Source organism: Dreissena polymorpha, chromosome 16 (assembly GCF_020536995.1).
Source record: "Dreissena polymorpha isolate Duluth1 chromosome 16, UMN_Dpol_1.0, whole genome shotgun sequence".
Classification (NCBI taxonomy): Eukaryota; Metazoa; Mollusca; class Bivalvia; order Myida; family Dreissenidae; genus Dreissena; species Dreissena polymorpha.
Genome location: NC_068370.1, coordinates 4,762,414 through 4,782,990, shown reverse-complemented (window position 1 = coordinate 4,782,990; position 20,577 = coordinate 4,762,414). Strand labels below are relative to the sequence as shown.

Genomic DNA, 20,577 nt, shown 5'->3' with positions numbered 1-20,577 from the left:
GGCATGCATGTGTATCTCATGAATCCGCACATTTTGAGTGGTGGAAGTTCAAGGTCAAGGTCATTCTTCAAGGTCAAAGGTCAAATTGCGGCGCAGTAGGGGGCATTGTGTTTCTGATGAACACATCTCTTGTTTTATCTAAATTTAGAATAGCATATAATACATTTCATATTATTTGGTGTTCATCTAATATGCTCATTTGTATTTACAGTTTGGCCATGCCCAGGAGGGAGTGACTGAGTTATGGGGTGCAGAAGAAGCACAAGCCATCTCGACATGATGAATCATCCCCAACAGCGCTTGAGGATGGTTTCCTGCTCAATGAGGATGAATCCATAACTGAGAACTGAGGATGATACTTCTCAACACTGCATTGTATGAAGACAAAGCAACTCAGTGTAGTTAGTCATCGTCAACAACAGAACCAGACTAAGCTGACGTTGGAGACTGTCAAGTTGAGATCACTGTGCCTATCAGGGTTGAGTGTTACATACTGAACGAAGTGATCCAAAGCAATTTATTGTCAATACGCACGCTAGAGACCTGGACATTCGCTTTTTTACATTCAGATCAAAGCATGGCAAAACATATTTAAGGATGAAAGTATGTGTTAATGAAGCAGGACACACTACTGAACATGTTCATGGTTAGGAAGTTGCCCAGAACCATTTTTTGTGGGAACAAATTTCTAGTGATTATCTTTTTGCCCTTTAGCTCACCTGAGCACAATGTGCTAATGGTGAGCTTTTTTGATCGCCTTTTGGCAGTCGTGGAGTGTGTGTTGTGTGGCGTCAACATTTGCCTTGTAAACAATCTTGAGGCCACATTAATTGTCCAAACTTCATGAAATTTGGTCAGAACATTTTTCCAAATGAAATCTTGGACAAGTTAAAAAATTGTTCCGGTTTATTGTCCGTCATCATGAAACTTGGTCAGAAGATTTGTCAAAATGATATCTTGGGCAAGTTCCAAAATGGTTCCGGTTGGTTCAAAAACATGGGCACCAGGGGGTGGGGCATTTTTCCTTATATGTCTATATATAGCTATAGAAAAACCTGGTATCCGGACAATTGCTCCTACAGACAATCGCTCCTACGCTAAATTTGACAGGGCGGACGGTCGCTCCTACGATGTTTTGACAGGGCGGACAGTCGCTCCTATGATGTTTTGACAGGGCGGACAGTCGCTCCTACGATGTTTTGACAGGGCGGACAGTCGCTCCTACATTATTTTGCCAACCCGGACAATCGCTCCTACATTATTTTGTCAACCCGGACAGTCGCTCCTACATTATTTTGACTCCACGGCAAAATGTAGTGTACGCCGATCAAAGGCTAACACCTATGATTAACCGACAATTAAAATTGCCAACTTGTGTCGAAAAATGCGAAATAAGCCAGATATTTAAATTTGAAATCGAAAATGTCTGTACATTTGAATTCGCCAGCATGTTGCATTTCATGAATTTTGTATTCAATGTATAATTGTTCTTGTCTATTTTGTGTTATTGTAACATATACATATAACATTTTATCAATATATTACAATTCAACACATACAAAAATCGTTCAGTATTTTAATAATCATAGAAATGCCGATTAAGAAATTGTTCAGTGTCATATCAATCAATGGGTCAAATGTGAAAACAATGACCTAGCCAATTGTTTACTAACCTTAATTCACTTTAAAGGGATCTTTTGACGGTTTGGTAAATTGACAAAATTGAGAAAAGTTGTTTCAGATTCGCAAATTTTCGGTTTAGTTATGATATTTGTGAGGAAACAGTATTACTGAACATTTGCCATGGTCTAATATAGTCATTATATGCATCTTTTGACGATTTAAAAACCTAAAAATTATTAAGCGTTGCAACGCGAAGCGATTGAATAATTTGGAAAGTTCTAGTGATGTCGTTTAAATTTGTGAAACTACGATGATATAAGGTATAAAATACGCATCTTATGTATCCTTGGCAGGATAGCTCAGTTGGCTAATGCGTTTTTACTTAGAGTCCTGCTGCGGGCTACTTTTGTTTTCCTTTTTTAAATTTTATTTTTGATTTTTTACTGGAGCTTTTAAAATTTAATGTTTACATTTATCAATATAAAGCATTTAATGACAAGCTTCAAAACATGCCAAAATCTGTGAAAAGGCCCCTTTAATGTGACGCCATTCTGTAATCTTTATGCACGGTTTGCACATCATAGGTGTCAAAGTGGTCATTATCAATTGATACTACCATTTTTGTTATAGCAATTATTGATTTAATGTGGTTTTTATGTTTATTCCATTCGCAAAATGGCACTTATTCCAATAAATGTAATATCGGAACGAATGTACCCGATAGGAATAATGTAGGAACCATTGTCCAAAGTGCCCTTATAACTACCTTATATTTACAGAATCGACAAACTGTAACATAGTTTGTCAGTAAGTAAATTAATTAATTAAAATCAAATTGATCGGCTCATGTTAAATTGGCTTTCTGTTAACAGGTTGGCAATTTTAATTGTTGGTTAATTAAAGGTGTAAGCCTTTGATCAGCGAATAATATGTTTTGCCGTGGAGTCAAAAATAATGTAGGAGCGATTGTCCGGGTTGACAAAATAATGTAGGAGTAATTATCCGGGTTGGCAAAATAATGTAGGAGCGACTGTCCGCCCTGTCAAAACATCGTAGGAGCGACTTTCCGCCCTGTCAAAACATCGTAGGAGCGACTGTCCGCCCTGTCAAAACATCGTAGGAGCGACTGTCTGCCTTGTCAAATTTAGCGTAGGAGCGATTGTCCGTAGGAGCGATTGTCCGGGATTCGAAAAACCTTTTTAACACTCTATAGAGTGTCCCAATGATATCATGAAAATCATGGCCACCAAGGGGCGGGGCTTTTTTCCTTACATGACTATGGTAAAAACATGTTAACACTCTCAGTCGCATTTATAGTCCAATCTCCATGATGAAAAATTCTTATGTGATTATGAATTTTCTGCCCCATACGATAATGGCTCTTATGATTACATGTTTGTTGCCTGCATCTCTGCAGAATATTAGCTGTTTTCTCCCGATATGTTATTAATTTTGTAATATCAACAACTTGCTTAATACGTGTAATAAATTGCTTATTTTTTATGCCAGGTGTATTGATATGTGTTTATGAATGATGAAGTTTTGATGAAATATCATTAAATTGTAAAAACTATGTTCATGCATTCTTTTATTGCACAGACTAAAATTGTTACTACAGAGGTTTACTTAGAGACTGTATCACATAAATGGTTGCATAAGCTCCTCTGTAGAAGCCGGAACACATTTCATTTAGTTTATCATTATGTACATAAGGGGACTTACTTTTAACGTTTTGATTGTGCTTTTTAACAACACATGGAATCCATATGTTCTTTTCATTAACTTTTTGCATTCTGGGCACTCATACACAACGGACTGATTAATGTCCTCAACAAATTCACTATCACAATGTTCATCCTCGTCACCCCATGACACAAAATCCGCCTAAGACATGTTGAAGAAAAACAGAAAAGTCACTTAATAACTTGATCGATATGCTAAATATCGGAGAATGGCACAGTATACAGGTCTGAAGATTTCTATACATATACTCTAGGTTGTAATGTTATTTATTATTGGTAAAATTGTGCATTGAATTGAGCGGTAATTTAAGAGAGCAAAGAACACAAACAGCAGATTAGAGCAGACCAAGAACAGATTCTCTCCATAAGAAGAAAAACTTGTTCAGAGCTTTATTCAAATTATACTACAGGTAAATGGCATTCAGATTATTCAAATTTGAAAAATGCAATTAAAATGAAAAACAAAAACCTAATTAAAACAACCTATTATTAGTTGTTTGTCGTAAGATTCTTATCGCTCCTTTATCTCATTACAAAGGCCATCTTTATATACCGGTAAGCATTTTTTTTTTTCAAACTGGAGCCAGATAAAATCGCTTAATAAAACAATGCGGCATGTGATTTATTTTAATTGACACATTACCGTTGAGTGATAATACCGCATACATTCTCATTTTAATAATACATAACATATTTGTTTCAAATCGCAAAAACTGGAATGCGAAAGCGAGTTTTAGAAATGTTGATAAGCGTGTTTACTACCGTTGCAACCGTCAAACAGTTGCGCGTTTAAACCTATCTCGCCAAAACCACTGGATGCGCGAGAGTTTGCCGATATTTGGCAAGCTGCCTATCTCTGTTATCTATGTCTCTGATAAAACTAATTACTGCTGTGTTGTTTTTTTCATCCTTTCCATTTGTCTCTTTTATATGTCTGTCAAATACAGGGCATATTAAGGCTCGATTGGTCATTGTCGGCTCGGGTACTATTTACATGTACCCCGGGTACTCTTAAGTATACTTACATGTACCCCGGGTACGGTAAATATACTAAAACGTACGCGGGAAATTTAAAGCTGAATCGGTCGTTGTCGGCTATTTTTATGTCCCCCACTATAGTAGTGGGGGACATATTGTTTTTGCCCTGTCTATTGGTCTGTCTGTTGGTCTGTCTGTTTGCGCCAACTTAAACATTTTGCAATAACTTTTGCTATATTGAAGATAGCAACTTCATATTTGGCATGCTTGTGTATCTCATGAAGCTGCACATTTTGAGTGGTGAAAGGTCAAGGTCATCCTTTAAGGTCAGAGGTCAAATATATGTGGCCAAAATCGCTCATTTTATGAATACTTTTGCATTATTGAAGATAGCAACTTGATATTTGGCATGCATGTGTATCTCATGGAGCTGCACATTTTGAGTGGTGAAAGGTCAAGGTCATCCTTCAAGGTCAGAGGTCAAATATATGAGGCCCAAATCGCTTATTTTATAAATACTTTTGCAATATTGAAGATAGCAACTTGATATTTGGCATGCATGTGTATCTCATGGAGCTGCACATTTTGAGTGGTGAAAGGTCAAGGTCATCCTTCACAAGGTCAAGGTCATCCTTCAAGGTCAAACGTCATATAGGGGGACATTGTGTTTCACGAAGATAGCAAATTGATATTTGGCATGCATGTGTATCTCATGGAGCTGCACATTTTGAGTGGTGAAAGGTCAAGGTCATCCTTCACAAGGTCAAGGTCATCCTTCAAGGTCAAACGTCATATATTGGGACATTGTGTTTCACAAACACATCTTGTTTTTAATTAAATATATTCACATTTATGTCAATTTTCTGTAAAATGGCCTCTATATTATCGAAACTCATACTCACAAAGCATGTTGAGGCAGTTTTTTTTTAAATAGAAGTTTGTTTAAGATAATCGGTAGCGCGTTTTACGACATAGGATTTTAGGCAGGAATACAACTCGAGTACAGTCTAATATCGACCGGGTACGATTTAGTATATTTACCGTACCCGGGGTACATGTAAGTATACTTAAGAGTACCCGGGGTACACGTAAGTAGTACCCGAGTCGACAATGACCAATGGAGTCCATATTAAGGGATTAATTATGTCATGCCTGGGGTCGGGCAGCTTCCAGTACTTTGTCCGGAGTATTAGTCTTTAACTATATCACCTATTCACATGAAACTTCATATATGCATATATGGATAGATCTCACTGATGAGAAGTTCAGTGCACAAGAACTATAGCTATAGCCCCTTCATTACTTTATTTATCTCACTTTTTTATTGTCCGGGTCATAACGTAATTACAATAAGACCCATTTACATCAAACTTCGAACAAAGGTAGGTTGTGGTGTATAGAAGTGCAGCGTTCAACAATCATAAGTCGAGAACTCTGGCTTGCATATTTCACAATTCTATGCCTTTGTTGGTTTCACATTTTTTCTTGGTTTCCTGTTTTCCTGAAACTACTAGTTCATGATTGAAAATTAAGTTTTTATTACATTTAGAATAACTGAAACTGCAAATATAACTCAAATGTATTTAAACATCATCGATTCTATTGGAGAAGTGGTGTTGTGTCCCATATTTGAAACTAGCCAGTACAGTATGTTTCAAGAAGACTCCCGCATGTCTCTGCTAATAACGCTCCCAGTGCACGGTGTTGTGAAAGATAAAAAACAAACAACTACAATAACAAAACAATGAACCTAACACACTGCCCTATTCAGGCATTTTGTGTAAAAAAACAACTTGTGGAATGTAAGGGTGCTGGACGTTTCGTGCCACTACCAGTTCGTGCCACTGATATTTGTGTAGGAGGGCATTGGACGTTTCGTCCCACTGATAATATATAGGCGGGTAGGTGTGAATAATACCGTATAGGTGTGAAATCATAACAGGAAACTTTCGCACCTTTGATTGTAACATCTGTTCAATGGGAAAATAACATTTTTTACATTTTATTTCAAGATTGTTTAAGAGTCAATTTAAATGCTTCATATAATACATTAACAATACATTACATAAATATATTAAAACATTTTCAATTAATTGACATTAACCATATCAAAAGTGAATGCATACATAAATTTTAACAATATCTAGATTTATTACATAAATATATTCAAACATTTGCAATAAATTGACATTAACAACATCAGAAGTGAATGGATACCTACATTTTAAACAAAAAAATTAAAAATATCAGAAAATAAAGCATGCATACATGTTAATATCTAGATTGATTACATAAATATTCAAACATGGTTTTAATACACATATACAAAAGTACACAAATATAGAAACACCAATACAACAGCAACTATCATATCATATACATACACAAATCATATATACAATGTATTGCATTTCAGAAGTCCTCATCGTGGATGTCATCCTGGGTTGTGCTCGGTCCCAGCCCGATGATATGGCTGCACGCTCTCAGCAGTTGAGTAGTTGTCATGTCATCGTCTTCGTACTTCTCCCAGATCTCGAAGAGTCGCCCGTGCACTTCTTTGAAGATTTTCCGGTGTACCCGAGTCAGGGCGTGCTCCGACACAAGTCGGATTGTCAGATCCACTGTTTCTGCCTCACGGCGCAACAGGGGGACTAGCACGTAAAACCCTAAGTCGGGACGCCCTGCTCGACCGTTGATTCTGCGATGCCATCCTGGAAAAAATAAATATGTTGTGAACTATGATGTTTATTGGTTTTATATAAAAATATTTAAATTATAACTATCCAATGAAAATATGATATATTAGTTTTTATAATAGCATATTTAAATTATAACTATCAATTGAAAATTACATCCATAGCGATCTCCACTATCTCCGGTACCTCTGGCGTTACATCTATCGGGAAATCCACTATCGCCGGTACCTCTGGTGGAACTTCCACTAGTCGGCTACATTCGCAGCATTTCCACGTAACGACGACATTCCCTTTCATCATTTTTTTCGATTCTGTCGGAGACTGACACCAGTCTCACACGACAGATGCTGCCATCTTTCACGTTCATCGCATGAGATGGCTTTATCTTCTTCCCCAACATTCCGTGCACAGTACACACAAGGATATTCGCAAGCCATTACTGGTTTTGTGAATTCAACGAACAACACACGTATTATATACTGTGTGTTCAACTGACTTTATTTACTCTTTCGGTGAATTACACAGTTTGTATGATAATTAAAGAGGTGAGTTGTTTACTAATTGGTAACTAATTGGCCATTAAAGGCCCGTGTCGGTAAATTGAAGGCCGGTAATTAATTGTTTGCTAATTACGTAGACACATACGGCTAATTGAAAGTTTGTAAGTCGATGGTAAAGCATAAGCTAACTCTTTAAAGAAAAAGACCAACTTTATTTTAAATTGTATTATTGTTCATTCATGTTATATATTATTATTTATGTATATAATACATTCAATTGAAGCATAGAAAATAACAGCATTTCATGTTTTATATTTATTAAACACAATGAACTATGCACACATGTTTTTATACTAACAATAAATCATTTTATTTTATTATTACAAGCACATAAACATGATTCATAAAACATAACAACACTTTATGCTTTATATTCATCGCATATAATACACTATTTACAAATATTAGTATACTAACGATAAATCATTTTATTTGTTTGTTATTAATAATTATAAATGTCAACATAGTTGTAATTTTCTAAATTTATATACACCCCCAATATCATTCACACCTATACGGCATTATTCACACCTATCCGCCTATATGTTATCAGTGGGACGAAACGTCTACCCCTTTTCAACACAAATATCAGTGGCACGAACTGGTAGTGGCACGAAACGTCCATAAACCGAATGTAACCGGTACACTAAGGTACGACATTGCACCGAAAATGTTTGCAAGCTAAATTTCTAGGAAAAAAAAACCTCCAAAACTGTTACACGGGAATAAACAGCAAAAGAAATACAATTCCGAATGACAATAATTATGCTTCCAATGTTATTGTCTTTCTGGATTGTATATATCATCACAGTAATGGATAAAAGCAACGTTTGGATTATCAAAAGGTAAATGCAATATATTTTCGAGACAAGTCACTTTATATATACAGTGAGTGTTGCAAAATTATGGTCGGAACGTTTTATATTCATCTATACAGAAATATCGGGGTCTAATCTTTTACCAAAATGACATTATATTCAACGTAAATTTTGGTACTGATTTAAGAAAACTCAAAAATTATTATTTGTTCCGACACCTTAAAAAGAAAACATCAATTATTTAATAAAGTTTGGTGTCTTTATACAATGTAATATATTGCTATGTGTATTAACTGTTAAATGAATTGTGATTCCTACACCCCCCCCCCCCGTAAAAGTCCCATTGAGGTTCTTTTTAAATGGGAGTTAGACGGGGGTCCCCCGTCAAACACCCGTTGGGTTTTATTGACAATGGGGGATTGACGGGGTCCCCCGTCAAACCTCCCACGGATGTTTAATGTAAATGGGAGTTTCACGGGAGCTCCCGTAAAACTCCAACGGGGGAAGAAAATCTACAAACACTTTATTTTCTTATTTAAGTACTTATTTCTTACAATTATGACTTCAGCATGTGTATTTGTAAACATTTAAACAGAAAACAAAGCATAACATTTAAATTACTTTTTTTGGTAAAATATAGGTAAAATTCTCCCGTCTGGAAAAATCTCCCGTTGGAAAATTGCAATTCTTAACGGGGGAACCAAAACCCCGTTGGGATCCCACGGGGGATGGCAACTTTATCATCAAATAACTCTACTTTCTAAAAACATTTTAACTCTTTTTTTTCAATTATATGTATGTACACAATGCCCCCTACAAATATGCAAAATTTCTTAACAATTGTTCAATAAATAAAAAAAATAAGTTTGCAAATAATCTGGATTTGCAAACTTAATCTGGATACTGTTTATTTAGGTTCTAAACCATAAACAATCGTACAACACTGTACAGTGGTACAGAGAAAACTCTTCGGTGTAATATAAGAAATAGTAAACTCCACTTTGGTCCCAATGGCATTAAAGTGACCAGGCAGGCAGTCACAAACTGTGTATGGACCGAAGCCATATCGCCCTCAGTGGGGGTTTACTATTACCAGTATTGAGACACCTCAAGGATTTCGCTTGATGGAATGAGTGGAAAGAGCTCAATTAAATTTGAAAAACGATTCTTTCTGTGCATTTGATGATGGCAACCATACAGTACTTCTGGCAGCATTTTTTATATTTTAGCCTAGGCAACTTAATTCCAGATGTTGTTATTCCGGTCAGGCAACTAGCTTTTTTAAGCCTTAAACAATCCAGTGCCATTAAAATTAGCGACAGTTTAACAGTGTTCAGTTTGGTAATATTCATTTATTAAGGCATAACTTTGCTCTTTGAAATGAATTTGATTCTAAATGGCCAAACAATAATGGCTAAATATCTCAAAATAAGACATACATGTACTGTAGTGGAAAATTTAAAACTCAGCAGTGGTGTTGTTTAAATATATATTTTTTCTTAAAAAAAATTAAGATACATATTACAGACATGCCCATGGTTTTGGGACTGCACTCTTTCGCTGGGCAACCAAAATACTACCGGTATATATGGTCGACCGTGCAGGCAACAAAATTGTTACAATTGTAAAAAGTTAGTTTCCATCCATGACTGCCATTACTGACATGAAGTAATTTAACTGTAATATGTCTGGCAACACACTGTTCTAAAGAAAAATAATCAAAAAACACTTATATCCCATATCAGTGTTAAGGCATTATGAAATTGATATGGGTGTGACAAGTAACAAGAACCATACACATTTATATCACATCTGAGATCTACAATTACTGGATATATATGTTGAAATATAATATAAAGAGGGCAATACAAAAGAATGTACAAAACTAGAAATAAAGACAAAACAACCAGTTTATAAAGTTAAGATCTATGCAGCTGTTGGCAATAAGAGAACAATTACCATTCTTAACTTTGAATTTTGAAAGTGTTGATACTTGTATGTAAATCAGAACATAAGAACTTTTTTCCCAGTCACTTTGAGCTATTTAAGTGCCCAAAATTTACACTCAGTAAAACCAACTTATATGTGCTTACAAAAATGACATATTAAAAATCCTTTCAAGATCACATATCACCAATAAGTATTGGAATGAACGTGGTGAGGGATATAATGGATCAGCCCTGTTTTAGCCTTAAGTGTAAATTGGTTATTCCAATACTGTGGAGACACAGATAGCACCTATAAACCAATTAAGAATACAGTTTTTTTTATGCCTCCGTCAGAGTGGCATATAGTTTTTTAACTGTCTTCCAGTCTGTCTGTCTGTCAGGCTGTCCTTCCGTCCAACAGCTTTAGCATTGCCCATAACTTTTGCAATATTGAAGATAGCAACTTGAGATTCGGCATGCATGTGTATCTCATGGAGCTGCACATTTTGAGTGGTGAAAGGTCAAGGTCAATTTTCAAGGTCAAATATATAAGTTCCAAGTGGCGCAATAGGGGGCATTGTGTTTCTGACAAACACATCTCTTGTTTTTAAATGAAAAAACACAGACATTGTTGGAATTTTCCTCATTTTAGGCATCGTGTATACATTTCAAAACTCAATTTTCCACACTTTAAAACAACTTTTTTTAAAGGCAACAACAAATGCTCCTCCATCTCCTATGCACGCTAAACAAAAAATCAGTTTTTTATAAGAATGTTTCAAAATGGGCAAAAGTCAGGGGCAAAACTGTCAAAATGCCCTTTAACAACTCTTGTGACATGCGGCTGTAGTCTTTTTTCTCTGTAGATTTTATTTTACAGCGAAACACATAATGTCATCATCATAAATGTATAGCCTCGAATTCATTTTATACTATATAAATATGTTCTGAGGTCTTATTTATACAAAATAACCTGGATATTTATGAAAAAACACCATCTCGCTGTAAAGAGACAAGGCATTTGTTCACCTGCATTATGTTCAGTAAATTGACCTTTCGACAGCGAGAGTGAAGCCACGCCCACCGATTTCAAGGGGGGTCACTCCGCCGAAGTCCGTCATAAAAATGGCTACGCGAATCGGCCGCATAAGTGAACCAAAAAGGCCTCATGGTATACCAGAAAGGCCATACAATAGTTTTTATTATCATTGAATAGTGGTGCTGAATATAATTATCATATCTATTAAATAGTCAAAACTTTTTTATTAGTCTACTTAAAAGCCGTTAAATTTATCATCAAAGTCGGCAAAATTATCGCCAATTATCGCATACAGTATGAATTGTTCGTTAGTCACAATATTTTTCCTTGAGTAATAGATGTTTCAGTTTTTTAATTAAAAGCCGTTAATTTTTGCAACCGATGGCAACATCGCAAATGTTGCACAGGTAAGTAAATTTCTTATAATAGAAGACGAAGAACGTTTCTATTGAAATCCGATATAACACATATCTACAATGCGTTTGGTCAAAATGACCCATGCGCATTGTTATAATCGTATAACAAAATCAAAGTCGTCAAAAAAGTAACATACACAATATATTATTATATATTATTATTTCCTCGAAAACTATCTTCTGCAATGTTTAAAATATAAAAAGTTGAAAGAATTTTCATGTACAAAAAAACTCGCTAATCAGACCGGGTTTTCAAAGGGTCATTCACAGTTTGCGGCATCTGTTTTGATAACGGATTAGTAGAAAGCCCACATATGGTGTAAAATGACACTTATTGGCCCCTATTGATAATTACTTGCGCATTTGAAAATAGTTTCTTAACTTACATTAAATTTGGAAGACTTAAACCGAAAGAAATAAAAAATGTTTTATTCTATGTGATATTATTAAAAATATTAACTGATTGTCTTTATTATTACGATTTCATTAGCATTAAAAAAAATCAAGCAAAGTTTATAATGTCTTATTTATTTGCCGACTGCATTAGAATGTCAAATTTATTTAACGTTGGCCACCTTTGAAAAATGGTTTTAAATGTTCCTTTCTAATTTGTCTATATAGAGGATAAACAAGTACAAAGTTATACTCTTTTTTATAACGTGTCCGTTGCAAAACTTACATTTTCTATTTTCGCGTAGTATCTTATTATAACGACTGTGTTTTGCTTTCGGGCGATCGCTTAATATGTTGAGATTAAGCTGTTCGTGTGGACGACCACAAAGACGAATCCAACGTTTGAATTTTTCAAGATTAGTACCCGGTTGAGGGAACGGAAAAAACGTACTTCCATCTTTTAACCGTTCTGGATACGTTGTGTCTGAATAACAAGTGCCATAACAGCACCTTTCAACCATTTTCTTTGTTTAAAACACAGAATTACGTATAAGCTTATGTGTCGGACAACGGCGAGTTTGACGGACAAAATGGCGGATAGTAACGGGCCTAATCTATGCTGTAATCTGATTGGTTAATAAGCCTGTCAATCAATCGGCTGTCGAAAGGTCAATTGCAAGCAACAAACATGAAAAATTCAGTACCCCAGTCATCGAGTTTAGAGTTCAACTTTGCTTAAGTAATAATGCATCAAAGTTATGACAAATGTTAAAGTTTTCGGACGGACGGACGGACTGACTGACGGACAGACTGATAAAAAACTATATGCCACCCTTCAGGGGCATAAAAAGTTTATATTTTTCCCCAAATGGGATCTTAAAATTCCCAAGTGAAGGTTTCAAAAAACAAGAGCTGTCACCATAGGATGATATATGCCCACCTATGAACGCTTTGCTAGAAGTTATGAGCATTTTTCGAAACCTTAACGCAGTTTTTCGAAAACTAAACGCAGACCCTTAGTTTAATGTCGAGGTCACAAGGGTCAAAATTTTGTGTGTATGAAAAGGCCTTGTTCATATACACATGCATACCAAATATGAAGGTTATGTCTCAAGGGACATAGAAGTTATGAGCATTTTTCGAAACCTAAACGCAGATTTTAAAACCTAAACGTGGACCCAAAGTTCAAGGTCAAGGACACAGGGTTAAAATTTGTGTGCGTATGGAAAGGCCTTGTCCATATTCACATGCATACCAAATATGAAGGTTATATCTCAAGGGACATAGAAGTTATGAGCATTTTTCGAAACCTAAACGCAAAAGTGTGATGGAAGGATAGACAGACAGACGGACAGACAATACAATCACTATATGCCCACCTTTGGGGGCATAAAAATATTAATTTATTAATTGTACCAACAAATTACAAGTTGAACTTATTTGGAGCAAATTAACACAAATAATATGCAAGTGGGAAGTATGAATACATGAGTTAAAGCACTAAGCTTTAAAGTTCTTTGATTGTTGTTTTTAGGGAAGCCTCTTACAAATTTTACCAATTAAATAGATCGAATTATAATTGTTTTTATAAGTGCCTGATAGAAATTTTTCTTTAAATAATTGGGATCATTGAAATTTTAGTAAAAGAACAGCATTTATGTTCTTTGATTGTAATTTTTAATGGAAAAGTATGTTACAAATATAACAATTTTAACTAAGGTATTAATGAATTTAGATTAGGTGACATCTTTAAAGGGGGAGAGTCATTCATTTGATGCGATACGCACATTCTGTTGTTGAAAAATAAATAGCACTTTAATGACTTACCATAGTAAAATAAAGTAGTATATAATTTGTTGCAGGTCATAAAATGTAAAACTGATGTTGAAGAAGCTATAAATATATTTTACACTGTCAACACTGATAATTTCAAAATAAAAAAATAAATGAAATTCCCTACCTACCTACCTACCTACCTACCCTAGTTTTTTGGGGCAAATTTAAATATTATAAATATTATTGAGTTAAATTATTAAAATATCAATATGTTTTGATTACATTTGCTAATTACATTATTAATAATGAAATAATTTGCAAGAAAAGTGCAATTCTGTTGTAATTAGTCTAAATTAGCTATTAGTTAAAATGAAAATATCAGTGGCATCCAATAATTTGATTATATACATATGAATCCATGAAAAAAATTGACAGTTACATAGTTTGTTTATTTATCATATTTAACTGTTAATGAAAACATTTTTGAAATTAATATAAATGTGATTTTACCATTTTCAATTCACAAATTGACCCTAGATAATTGGATTAAGAACAACAAATAACTACAGTTCCACCATCCAGCCCAAGTTTACTCAAAATTAAATAATTCATCAATTGATCCTATTTAATTGGATTAAAAACAACAACATGTATCAGATACTCAGTAAGATCTTGAGAATATTCCATTTTTCACTAGTATTATTATACCAACATGCACTTACTAATGATTTACATGCATTCCTTAAACAGTTTAACACGAAAAAAATGAATTCTTAATCCAAAGAAAACAAGGTGCTTCCTAGATAAAGTAAATTAAAGATTTCATAAGCAAAATAATCATTTTGATAATAAATCAAGATTATACTTCAAACAAACAGTTATAAATTTATGAGGGGGAGGGGACGTCAGCACTAAAACTAAAATGGGGGAAGGGAAACGTCTGTGGAGGAAACGTCGTGGGGGGATGTCTGTGGAGGAAACATCTTGGGGGGGGGGGATGGGGGGAATGTCTGGAATTCCTGCTTAGGGCGAATTTTTTTTAATGTGCCTTTAGAAGAAATAATTGAAGGAAAGTATTCATTGGTGTATGCCCATCCAGAAGCATTTCTGAGCACAACAATTGGAACAGCAATATTGAGTGCATTGAAAGAGACAAAACTGTTTCATGCACTGCTGTTGATGAAGCCCACATGATCCTTGCGTGGTAACTTTCACAATTTTATACTTATTTTATACTCTATATTCTAGTTTTTTGTCATATAATGAGAGGTTTCATTATCCAGCAGGTTTCTTGTTTGAACCTCACAAATTGTCTTATACCCAAGTTCTATCATATAAAAATCATCACAATCAGCAGCAGCATTATCATATTAATCATCAGCATCATTAGCATAATTATGTTGTATGACAAGAATTCAATACAAATACAAACAGAATCACTACAACTACTACTACTGCTACTACTACTAATTAATTAATTACTACAACAACACGAACAATAGCAACTACTACTACTACTTCTATTTAACTTCTACTACTACTACTACTACTACTTGGTACACCAGTACTTGGTGTCCATAGAGAAGATAATGACAACACTCCCAGAGTATGGATCAAACCCACGCATTCCCAATCCACTACACCACAGTGACCATAATTAAATATTTGACGCCATGTGCAACATAATTCACCTTTATTGTACAAAACAAGCGATGTGTTTGTGAAACACCATGTCCCCATATATTTGACCTTTGACCTTGAAGGATGACCTTAACCTTTCACCACTCAACATGTGCAGCTCCATGAGATACACATGAATGCCAAATATCAAGTTGCTATCTTCAATATTGCAAAAGTTATGGCAAATCTTAAAGTTGGAGCAAACAAACACACAAACCAACCAACCAACCAACAGACAGGGCAAAAACAATATGTCCCCCACTATAAGTGGTGGGGGACATAAAAAAGTAAAACACACTGTTCATGTATCTTTTTATTTATACATGCATCAACAATTCTGGTTATGAATACATTTTTTTTTAATTATATAAAAAAATGAACATATAAATTAAATGGAAAACATACAATATTATGTCAAGAGAAATAAAGCTGTAAAAATCTCACCAGTTTTACTTTGATGTTGCGATTAGCACATTCAGCATTTTCAGTATCTACTGATAAATAAATATATGAAAATGCCAAATATCCAAGATACCATTACGTCCTCCTCCAAAAGTTGAATCCTTCGGACTCCATTTTATTTCATCCCTGAATAATCCTCTCACACATTACATGTAAGTTTCCTTACAATGTTCACAGCGTTTTATTTTATTTTGAAGTCCTCAAAATTCAGCAGGTTTTTAATTTATGAGTTCAAAGATAACAGTCATTGCAACGTGTTCAGTGAATATTACAACAATAGACGGGCATGAAAATCGGCTCCTTTTGAAGCACAAACTGCATCCAAGAATATATTATAGCTGACCCAGTTTGATGGAGCCTGTTTTTTGATAATAATTAATTACCATTTTTCACTTCCGTGTTTATTATGATTACCAGCGCCATGCTGGAAATAGTTTGTTTCTCACAATGCTTAGCGCTCATTTGCACAGATCTGAAAGATCTTTTGTTGACACATTGCCCTTAACTGGACTCGATCCACTGACCCTTGGGGTAAAAGTGAAGTGCTTAAACCAATGGGCCATCAGTGCTCACATAGTCAGTGGTTTATTTTATACTTTATATAAGCAATCCTTCACCTTGTAATGTCACAAAATCAAACTATAACAAAAGAACTCCCCAAATTATTTTTGTCATTCAATGCTTTATTCATAAATTCACATGTAAATATTGGATCTTAAAAGCTCCAATAAAAAACAAGAATAAAATTTAAAAAGTAACCCTCAATTGGGCTCGAACAATTGACCGCTGGAGGTAACAGTCTACCGCTTAGACCACTCGGCCATCCATGCTTATACAATGAGTGATGTATTTTATACTTTGTGTAAGCAATCCTCGTAGCATCACAAAATATAACGAAAACAGTCGATTTAAAATTAACTTGATCTTGATCTTGATGTGTTATGGTGAAATATTGAAAAACGTTTACTCACCGCGCGTGCGTCAAGTAGCTGTGAAACATACTTAGTTTTCGAGCCCCCCTCTAATTTGGTTTATAAACACAGAAACAGGATCGTTAGTAGCTGTTTGATATTTGAGAATCAAGTCCGAAGGAAAAGAGTTCCATTCACATATTGTGTTTTGGATGAAACTGAACTTCAGTACGTTTGTCCTTGTCGAAATTCTGTTAAAATTTTCATTATGCATGTTTTTGGTATAACGAATAGGTCGACATTGTTGATCCAATGGTAAATTTGCACGTGAATTAAGTCCTTTACATAGTAATATGAGTCTATTTTGTTTTCTTCTTTCTTTCAAAGGTTGTAGTTCTAATTCTTTTAAAATTTTAGTCATGGATCCTGGTTCATAGTCCCGATAATTAGAAGTGATGAATCTAGCTGAACGCTTTTGTACGCTTTCAAGTTTTTCTTGTAAATAAATTCGATGCGGATCCCAGGCCGCGCTGGCATATTCTAACACTGGGCTGATAAGGCCTTTGTATGCCTGAAGTTTTACGTCTTGAGGACACATGGATAAATTTCTTTTGAGAAGACCTAACGTTCTGTACGATTTGTTGCAGACTTCATTTGTATATTTGTAACTTAATGTCAATACTGGCATCTTTAAAATTTTTACAATTTTGTAATTATGTTGTGGGAATTCACAGATCTACACTTATTATTATTCAAAGAATGTAATCTTGAAACAGACGAGCTACAAAAAAAAACACATTTTAATTTTTCTTCTTTTTGTCGGTTTTGAACCGAAGAGGCCGCCATCTTGTTTTCAAAAGTAGTTCCAAATCCAATATGACGGCCGCCTTCGTACATCAGAGAGACGGTGTGGTGTAGCCCACTGTCCGAAGCGTTCAGATTGGCTTTGTGGGTAAACAAAACTAACCGTACCAGTAATGGGTTACAATACACTTATGGTTACTTCGAATTTATACTTCATATTCTTGATATTTGCCAGCAATTTAACATACATCAACCAAAATCTAACAACCCTTATTTTCTAGTTAATAACCAGTTGTGCCAGTAATATGGATTCTTGGATGGGAGGAACACGGATATGATGCAATGCTTGCATTCCTCTTTAATACATATCGCAACATCCAGGCACTTGCGTCAGTTACACGACTGTTAATTTATTGTGTGTTATGTGTTGATATTGTGTGACAGTTGTGTTATTCTTGATTACTATGTTAAACAATAAAATAAATAAAATAAAAATAAAATATATACGCATATGGATTAGTGACTGCTAAAAAAAAACAAATAATTAATATATTTAACATATACAATTAAGTACATAATATATCATTATATATTATTAATTTCCTCTTAAACTATTTTGTTGCAATTTTTAAAATATAAGAAGTTTAAAGAATTGGCATGTACAAAAAAAACTCGCTAATCAGACCGGGTATCCAAGTGTTAAGGGTCATTCACAGTTTGCGGCATCTGTTTTGATAACGGATTAGTAGAACGCCCACATGTCGTTTAAAATGACACTTATTGGCACATATTGATAATTACTTGCGCATTTTAAAATAGTTTCTTAACTTTTAACGATATAAAACTAGCTTCGTTAAATTCGGAAGACTTAAACCGAAAGAAATAAAAATGCTTTATTCTATGTGATATTATTAAAAATTATAACAGATTGTCTATATTATTACGCATTTCATTAGCATTAAAAATATATTAAGTCAAGTTTATAATGTCTTTTGTAAAAGCCGACTGCATCAGAATGTTAAATTTATTAAACGTTGGCCACCTTTGAAAATATAGTTTTAAATGTTACTTTCTAATTTCTCTATATAAAGGACAAACAAGTAAAAAGTGACTCTCGTTTTCTATAGCGTGTCCGTTGCAAAACTTACATTTTCTATTTTCGCGTATTATCTTATTATAACGACCGCTTTCGATATCTTAATTATGTGACAAGTATGAGGCGAAATAATGCACCACCTCCGAGTTCCCGGCTAAGGTCGGTCAAGTGTACGGTGTTGTGCTAGAGTAATGCACGTGTATATTGTTAAAATTCTGTTGTATTTTGTCACGTTCACTGTATATTCTATGTATTTTTGTTTGTAAATGTATTTTTTGTAATAAAGAAAATAAAAAAGTTCATAAATGTTTTAAGTCGTACGCCATTTGATTTAATAAAAAATAGAATTCACATGTTTAAAAATATTATTATGTTATTATGTTGTATTTTGTCAGTGTGACTGTATAACGTCTGTAAATGTTTGCTTGTAACTGTATATTTTGTTATATAAATTGTGTGATTGTGCTTGTACATTGACTGTATATATCGTAAATGTATATTTAAACATAAACAACAAATAAAGAAAATAATTAACTTCATACCTGTTTTATGACTTATTCCATTTTGATTTATGTGTATTTGTTGGTAAACAAAATTTGAAACCTATAATAACAATAATTGCTTTAAGGCCTTTTTGGTTCATTGTCTGGCCTTTTTGGTACGCTTTGGGGCCTTTTTGGAAAGGCCTTTTTGGTCTTCGGCCTTTTTGGTATGCGGCTTTTTTGGGTTTCGGCCTTTCTGGACCTAAACCGTTAGAGTTACCTGCCCATTTACGGCGGTGAAAAGGTCACAATATACTAAATAGTTTCCCTATATAGTTCAATGTAAAAGCGACATCTTTAAGCGAAAATAAACGCAACATTTTGCACATAGAGACCCCCATAACCATACATTTTCTTAAAGGCCATTCTAAGCGGAGTCGATTTGTGCAATAAAACAGATATGTCAAGTACGCACCAAAAAAGAACTTGTCAAAAGTCAAAATCGACTGTTTTTGCAACTTTTTGTCCAGCCGTTTTATAGTGGAATGTAACCTTTTTCAGTGCAATGTTTTACTTTAGTCTCTTAGTTTATCATATTTCAGGGATTTAGTAGTGAGCACCTATTCATGTCCTACTACTTTCTCCAAAAGATAAAGCAAATAGGATAGTTTAAAGTGTACAACATGCCTTCGAAAAAACTATGATATTTTTTTAGAGAGTACAGCACTACATGAAACGGTTATTTAGTATACTGTAACCAAAACAAAAGCGCTTCAGCCATTTTATTTGCATTGAAATATATAAACCTGCACGCAATTTTCTTAAGTTACTTCCATTACAATCATGCCGAAGAGTTGTTGTGCTGTTGGTTGCACAAACCATAATATGATGGATAGAAAACTATCGTTCTTGACGTTTCCAAAGGACCCTGAACGATGGGAAAAGTGGGTTAACGCTGTGAAAAGAGTTAAACCGGATGGAAGCAAATGGGCTCCGAGTCAGAATACAGTTCTGTGTGCAGATCGTTTCATACAAGGTAACAGCAGTAACTATTATTATTACATTAAATAATTTATCATAGACATTGTTATGCAAGTGAAGGCGTTGTCTTTATTGCTCTCAAAATTTATCTAATGTCTCAAATCTGGGCTAGTTGCAATAATCCAACTCCTA

At 34.5% G+C, this 20,577-nt stretch overlaps 2 long non-coding RNA genes across 2 annotated transcripts in view; both read left to right on the top strand.

The window, feature by feature from the left end:
- Positions 1-3,194, top strand: part of LOC127862491 (uncharacterized) — a 44,857-nt gene extending 41,663 nt beyond the window's left edge. The window contains exon 2 of the long non-coding RNA XR_008040646.1: positions 212-3,194. This is a non-coding gene — a long non-coding RNA (uncharacterized LOC127862491). The remainder of the gene's footprint in view (positions 1-211) is intronic.
- Positions 3,195-6,051: 2,857 nt separating this feature from the next.
- On the top strand, positions 6,052-7,141 carry LOC127862493 (uncharacterized). Its single transcript, XR_008040648.1, has 2 exons — positions 6,052-6,244; positions 6,760-7,141. It is a non-coding gene; the product is annotated as an uncharacterized LOC127862493 (long non-coding RNA).
- The last annotated feature ends 13,436 nt before the right edge of the window (positions 7,142-20,577 follow it).